The sequence below is a fragment of the Charadrius vociferus genome, unplaced genomic scaffold (assembly GCF_000708025.1).
Source record: "Charadrius vociferus isolate BGI_N301 unplaced genomic scaffold, ASM70802v2 scaffold532, whole genome shotgun sequence".
Lineage (NCBI taxonomy): Eukaryota > Metazoa > Chordata > Aves > Charadriiformes > Charadriidae > Charadrius > Charadrius vociferus.
Window position 1 is genome coordinate 1,056,217 of NW_009647271.1, and position 8,091 is coordinate 1,064,307.

Consider the following 8,091-nt stretch of genomic DNA (forward strand, 5'->3'; position numbering starts at 1 on the left):
ACCTCCTGATGACGGGAGGGAGTGGATGAATCTCTTGCAAAAACAACTTTGCTCTGACCTGTTTGGTGGGTGTCTGGGTACGGGGGCATGAGTAACGCGGGGTTTGCAACACGTGGACTGAATAACCTGTCCCCTTTGCTCAAGCTTTCCTTATAATTACAATCTTCAGCGAGTCTTTTAGGATACCTGGATACACTTTGCTGGATTCTTGTCTCCTATCAAAAGAATGGACAAAAGAAAGCTAAGGTATTAATGAAATGTCAGTTTGAATACTTCAAAATTATTTAAAAAATATTCCTCAAAACGTAGGCTTGACCAGCGTCCCCAGATGCAAAAGTGATCCCTCTGGGTTTCTAGGGGGGAAGAAAATAAAAGTGGGCTTGCAAGGGTTCTGGTCCAGGCAGCTGCCTGTGGCTTTCCCGCTGCTGTAGGAGTGACCTTCATTGAGACATTTAATCTCTGCGATCTCCTCGGGATGGGAACAGCACGTTCTTACTCCGCAGAGTGGGGAACTGGGGTTAGAGATTGCTTCAGAAGGAGAATTTCAGCATTACTGTCCTCCTTTTCTGGCTTTAAATTCACCTTTCTGCCAAATGACACACTTGTAGGGGGGGGAAGGGTCGGTGTGGGAGCATTACCTGGCTGTCACCGGGGTCGGTTTGTGCCTTAACGGTGGGACCGAACCCCAAAAGCCGGTGAGACCCCAAAAGCCGTTCCCAAGCCAGGCAGAGCCCTCCCCGGGCCCAGCCAGCCAGCGGGGCTGAAAAACCCAAAAATACTCTAACCAAGGGGCGGAGGGGAGCCCGCGGCGGTCCCCTCCCCGGCAGAGGGCACTCGGAGCCCGGCCGCGGGGACGGCCACCGACCCGGTCCGAGCCCCCCCAGATGAGGGTGAGTGCAAGCAATGCCTGCAGTTTTCCAGCAAGCCCTCCCCCCCCAGCAATTTGCCTTTTCTTTTCCTTTTTTTTTTTTTTTTAATTTTTAAGTATTTTTTAATTATTATTTTTTTTTTAAAATACTGAGGGTTATCAGTCGAAAACGCCCAGCTGGTTATCCTCAGAAGGGAGGATGTTTACACAAAACTCATCCCGATATACTCAGCTCTCTCAATCAGGCTGCACTCCCTTCTTTGTAATATTTGCTGCTTCCTGGCTAACTTCATCCCGGGGCCGATGACACCCCTTGCAGTCCTCTGCACTCAAAAGCAGAGCGCAGACCTGAGGCACTCACCGACAACATCCTGCGCTGAGAAATATGTTGTTCACCGAGTGTTTGAAGCCACGCGGAGGGGTTGGCTTGGATTCATCTATTTGCAAGAAAAAGCTGCTTTTTTGTTTGTTAGTTTTTCTGCCAGTTTCCCGCCCCTTGCCTCTCTCCATATTCTAGCTGCTGAGTTTGTGTGTTTTTGGCAGTAAAATCTGGTTCCACTCCATCTGGAGCCTTAAATCTCCCAATTCCCTCTTTATTCCAGATGCAGAGAGGGTGGTAGTTGCAACTAACATGCGAGGAGTTGGGACAATTTTTCTTTTTGAGGGGTGGAAAAATCACCGATGACTCCTGGGCCGCCAAATCACTGCTGCTAACACCAGCAGCATCCTCTGTGCTTGCTTCCCACAGGAGCTGGGAAAGCCCGTAACCGTGCCACATGCATCAGGAGCCCTTAGCTTCCTCCAGCACCTCAACCTGGGATGCTGCATACTCCCTATGCTTCTTCCATCAACTGCCCCGCAGGCGGAGGGTAAAAGCTAACAGGAATGGGGTGTCGGAGGGAAGCCCCCCTTCCTCTGTACCAGTTTGCCCGACGGCTGAAGCCCTGCGTGGTGTGGCTGGTCCCCAGGAGGTAACGCAGAAGTATTTGGAATCTGGGGGATATTTTCCTATTACATTTGTTTAATAGTTTTGAGGTTGGTTAAATATGGAGTGACAAATTAATTCCAACTTAACTACTTCCCTCTCTGTCTTCCTGCCTCTTGCAACTCCCCAGTTGCCCCGTTAAATGAGACCAGCTGGCGGGATCAGGGCGGTTTGGCAGCTGCGATGGGTTTGTATGCTGAACCTCGCTGGTGGGTCCATTCTCCTCTGGCTGTTGGCTCCGTGCATACACATGTGCCATCTTCCCGAGGAGAAGGGGCAGAAGGAAAAATTGGTTTACATAGAGCCAGAGGCAACAGCTCTTGGGGTCTTGATTTACACCGAAGCCCCTTTGAAAGGGTTAATACTTAGGTGTTTATTAAAAAGTGGTTATAGAGACCAGCAAGTCACCTGCTGCTGGTACCCCCCTGTGACCTCCCAGTGGGTGCGCTTCCCCCTGCCCAGCCCAATCCAGGGTGCACTTGCCATCAGTCCTTAACCTTCTGGGAACTGGGTATTTACCCAAGGGCACGGTGGGGGTGTCCCCACTCCCTGCAGTGCCTGGGGGTGCCTTTGCTCGGGAATCACAGCCAAGAGTAGGGGGCTTGGGGTTTGGGGTCTGGACATGGGTAGACCCTCAGGCCATCCTTGGGCAGGACAGGAGTGGAGGGCAGGAAAGGACACTGGGGAGTCTCCACAGCGACGCTGCAGACCCTCCTGATGACACCTCTCCAAAAAGGGTACGCGTGTTACCTACCTCCAGGTATAAAATTTAGGTTTTCTAAATCTGTGTGCTTCATATGTAGCCAAAAAAATAGATGCCTTTAGCTCCTCAGGAGCTGTAAAATCTGAATGCAACCCTGCGCTCGGTGATGCTTCTCTGCCCTGATGGTGAACCCTGGAGTAGTTGCAGCTCCGTATGGCGGTGTGTGCGTGTGTGTCTTGTCAGGGTGTGTGCACTGCGCTGAGGCGGGACAAGGACCGGTTTTATTTCTGTTATGACAACTTGTCTTTCCGTGGGTTTGTGCTGATGCTGCTCACTTGGCTTCCCCAGCGGGCTGGAGGGAGGGGATCAGATGGATTGGTCTCCATGAAGGTGGTTTGATCACGCCAACATGCCCAGAGCAGCTGGGACACCAGCTCTTAGGGCAACAGTGGGAACTGGCAAAACTTTGTTTAGCTATTTTAGGTGTCAAGACACAGGTTTGAGTTATGACTCAGCTGCTCAGTAGAGATTTTTTTTTTTTCTTTTTTTGACAGCAAACTGTGTGTGAGAGACACACAACTTAGGAGGGGTGGGACAAGGGGTCAGTACTGATTCCTCAGATGGTGCCACTTTCTCTGGCTGCAAGGGATGAAGCATGAATAAGCTAAGGCAGATAAGCAACAGCAGTGGTTTGCATCGGTCCCCTTCTGGCTATGCCTGCTGCGGGAGGGACACCATGAGGCTGGACTCCACAGCTGTAGGAATTGCTGTGTAAAAGCCAGTCTTGGCTATTCATCTGGCTTCTTTTAAAGTCAGTGGAGAAACCACCTGAAGGTGGTTTTGTCCATCTTAGATGTCATCCTCCTGTTTTAAGCCTGGTGTGTACACCGCCAGTCAACTCAGATGAAGGAGGTGGAATCTGTGGTGTCTAAATACTCAACAGATCCATTTCATGGGTGTCAGTGGTTAACTTTTGAGGCTTGGGTCCCTTAAAAAGATTTAATCCGCCTGTTTGCCTGGAGGAACACAAGTGGCAGGGAGTCTTCTCCTCAGCGGTGGGGGGAACGTGAGCCCTTTCACTGCCTCTCATCGCTGGGCTTGATGAAATCCTATGGACAGTGGGAAATGTCACGTGCATGGCTTTCACCTCGAGGAGGGGTTTTTGGCCTTCGCATGCCCATTGTGGTTCAGCAAGTGCTGCTTAACACAGTCCTGCTTAACAGTCCTTCCTCCAACAGATGTGCCGCTTTCTGTTTCCCAGATCCTTTGTTTCGGCTGTTTGCTTTTCCAGAACGTAACGTGTGGCATTTCTTACCAGCCATCATCCTAATGATCATCTTCTTAGCTTAGCAGCAAATACCAAGGACAAAATCTTCAGAAAGAGCAAATCATACCGGCCTTATATCCTCTGTGGATCCGGCTGCGTTCTTTTTATTGAAACAACAACAACAAAGATTGCATCGTTTCTTCAGTTAAGTTAATTATTTGTGGTCTGGATCTGGCAATATGAGAGGAAATTAGCCTAGTCCTGATGATTGGACATTATTAGCAGCACATGAGGTCCATCTTTTGTTTTGCTGGGGCTCACACTTGGTTTTTTTTAGCACTCTCTTTCTTGGGCAGACATGTTGTGGGAGCTTACATTAACATTTTGGCTTTCTGACTGTGCAGTCCATTCTCCTCCACACGCTGGAGGCGAAGCTTTGCCGTTTCAGTTGACTGGACTTTGCACAGACTTTTTCAGAGCTTTCTCCGCAGATGCCTTAACGTCTTTTTTGAGTCCCTCTTGGAATTTTGTGCTGGGATAAATGTGAGAGGGCTTGTCCTCGGATGGCGCAGGCTGGCCAGGCGCCACGGGCTGAGCCGTTTTGCTCAAGCAGAAGATCCGCTGCTCAAACTTCAAAAGGCCACCCACGTGCACTTGCTGAGCTGGAGGTCTAAATTAGCAAAAGCCAGAGTTTTTCACGTGGTTTTCACTCTGAGCCATAAAATGACCCGTATTTATTGGAAATCCTCTAGAAGTCCTTGAGCCATGGTGAACAGGGAGCACATTTCAGGTTTGTAATGCCACAGAATATCAAGCAAAGTTTCATCTTCCTCTTCACTTGAATGAAGAGTTTTGATTTGTTCGATTGTTTGAACCTATTCGATTGTTTGAACCGGTTTGACTGTTAAAAGGTTTTGTAACTCCGAGTGGCAATTAGTGCTTTGGGGAGAGCGTTTTCTTTCTTACCGCTCTTTCTAATAACAGGAGTTGTTCTTCATCAAAGACCCAAGAGCATTCCTAAGTGCACTGGGTTGTGCTTTGTGGGCAGTAACAGAGTTATAAGCTCAGCTCCTCGTTGTTGGGACTGGGGATCGTTGCTAGAAAGCCGGGAGGCCACTTCTGGAGAGACCTGTGGCAACGCTGTGACCTAAAGTTCTGGAAAGTATCTTCATTGACAGCGACCTGCCAACCTTCAAAGGACGGTTGTTTCTCAGGGAAAGAAAAAAGAGTGTCTTCATTTCTAGGCTGCTCATAATGTCCCGCCTTCAACTCGCCTTTCTAAGGGCTGCTTGTGACATTGCAGTGAGGGTTCAGATAGGAAAATCACACCCAAAAATGCCCTACTCTGTCCACGAAGAGAGAGGAGGGTTGGTAGCTCTCAGAGATACGTACATGGTAGCATCTACCTTTGGTTACTGAAGGCTTACCTTGCATGTTTTTGGAGAACTCACTGGGGGCTGGGAAAAGCCATTGCTTTTGAAACACCCAGCCACCAAAAGCGGGCTGTTGGGCTGCCTCCATGGGTCACCAGGAATGTAGCTGAGAGCTGCTGGTTGGTTGTAAGTGACGCTGGAGTGGCCCTATCTCTGCCAGCTCCATGGGGCAGCTTTGGCAGAAGAATGAGCAAGAGTTCCCACAACTGGTGTGTGACTATGGGCTATCGCACAAGGTCGGGCTGTTCCCTCTGATCGCTCCGTGTACACAGAGGGTAGAGGAAGGGATAGAGAGGCTCAAGATCACCAGGGGCAGATCATCCTATGAAGAGTTGTCGCAGAGCTCTTCTGAGTCAGCAGAGCTGTGGTATTTCTCACAATTTAGGGTCTGGTCATACCTGGGTTGGTCTAACCCAGTGCCACCTGCGTTGACAACCCCTATGTCTGGGTACACACAGAGAGCTGAGCAGACACCTCAAAACAGTCCAGGAATAGGCATGACGTTGTGATGTTGAAGGGGAGATGATGCTCCTGGGCAAAAAATAGTGCTGCGGTACTTTTTTAAGGTCGGTGGCTTGCACTTTGCAGGAAGGAACTATAGAAAGAAGCGCCTTGCATGCGTGCAAGGTCAGCCTTGAAATCATTTCAGCTATTAGGAATGAAAAGCCGTTTGAGTGTGATTTTCCAGGGAATCGCAAGGTAGTGCTAGCTATGACCTTCATGCGACCTTCTTGAAGGTACCTAACAGGCAAGACAGAGTATTTATTTGTTAGCAATGTTGTTGATTTACAAAGATTATCACATACTAATGAAACAGTTTTCCTCTCTCAACTGCAAAAGGTTCCCACAATCCCCCCCTACTCCTGGGCTGCGGAGGGGTATTTATCATGTTCAAAGAGCAGGGGAAGATAAAGCCACCGCCTGTTAGCGAAAGGAGATTGTGTTTCAGGGCTGTGCCACTTCTTTGCATCTCTGAGCGGTACAATAAGGTACACCTGGGCCTTGAGAGACACGCTTGGGACAAAGCGGCTGCTAATTCAGTCCAGCAATGCATAGAGCAGGTGTTCCCCCTTCCCCTGGGTGCCTTCTCATCAAGGCATTGCAAAGCCACCAGAGCCAAATTTAGGTTCCCTTGGACATGCAGAGCTTCGTTGCTGTCACTAGCCGTGGAGTGTTGCTAACTGTGTGACAACAGAGGATGAAAGTGGAGCTTGCCCTCAGTGAGGCACAATCCTACAAATTTTTCCCCTGCAGGAAATCCAATATATTTTATCCTGTTTGTCAACACCGGTTCATTCGGAGAGAGCCCGGAGTCTGTGGCCAGCAATTAATGCCACTTAAAAGCTTTTCAGTTGGATAATTGCCTGTTGTTCTGCAGGCATCACTCTCATTCAGATGCTAATGGCTGTCAGGGGCAGTGGCCATTCCCACATTGGGGGCCAGGTATGCCCCGCTCCCCTCGCCTTGGGAAGACGCTTAATGGGTCTATTGTCCCTGAACAAGGGCAGTAGGAAAACCCCCCTGTCCCTGAGGAAGCCGTGGAAATAATCCTCATCAGTCTGTGTCACTTTGGCACAAAAGGCAATAGGGTGGACATAAAAAGGAAGGGGGCATCCAGAACACAGGGGGTGGGAAGTCAAGGTGTCCCCACGTTGGGGGGACTTCCAAGAGAGCTGTGCCAGGCTTCCCGGGTTCATAAGCAAAGACTCACCGCAGCGCTGTGGAAACCCAGGGGATTTTTCCAGCCATTCTCAGATTTCAAATTTTCACCTTTGCTTGCTCCGCTGGGTTTCGGTCACACGCGCTGTGCCCTCACTGTGACTTTCTCATGTGGTGCTTGCCAGGTGTTGGCCAACACAGCAGCACACACGCTGCCTTGCAGATGGTGTGGCCCCTGCTGTGACTCCTTTGATTGCAGACCTGGGTTGAGAGGTGCCTGCACTCCCTTCTCCCTGGAGGCCGCTGCTCTTGCAGTTGGGCAAGTGGTTGTGGCTTTTTTTAAGGTATGGTTGCCTTTTTTGGAGGTTGGGTTTACAAGGAGAGAGAGTAAGAGTCCTTGGCTCTCTAGGCAGGACCCCACCATGAAGCTGTTGATGTTTATGGGTAGGTTTAGTTTTGGATGGGCAGGTTTAGTTTTGGATGGGGAGATGTAGTTTTGGCAGATTTGGCATCACAACTTGCATGCCGCAACATCTGTGAACTCAGCTGTCCTCTGGGAGTGGTCTCCTCACAGGATAAGAAACTTTCTTTCTTTTTCTCAGTCCACCCTCCTTTTTCTCATCCCTTTATTTTCCCATTGAGGTTGGGTTGAATCTTTTATTTGTGATGGAGACCAGAGCTCGTGTGGATACCTTAGAACTTATCCTGCTTCTTTTGGGGAGCTCTAGGTCGCTGGCCTTCCTAGACCCCATGCACTATGGTAGGCTGGCCATGATGAAGCCGTACTGGCTGGAGACAATCCCGAAAGATGGGGATGTCCCCTCTGTTCTTCTGGGTTAATCGTGCAACTTAATGAAACCCTGGTTTGCAAACCTCTGGATGAACAACCTAACCAAACGCCCCTTCCCTCCGCAAACGAGGGAGCTCAGTCAGCGAGAAGAAAAGATGCTTTCTGGGGGAACACACCCTCTTCTGTATGAATCAGTGAGGAAGAGGGAGGTGGGGGAGGCATCATTTAACAGCTGGGGGCGTCTCTAAACTCCCTTTATGAAGGTTTTGTTTTTGAAGCGTTGGGAAGGATGGCCTCCCCTCCCCAGCTGGCCGCCTCCTTTGGGGGCCCCATTTGTGGAGCCCTCGCCGGGGGCCACCGCAGGCTGTCCCCCCCCCCCCCCCCCT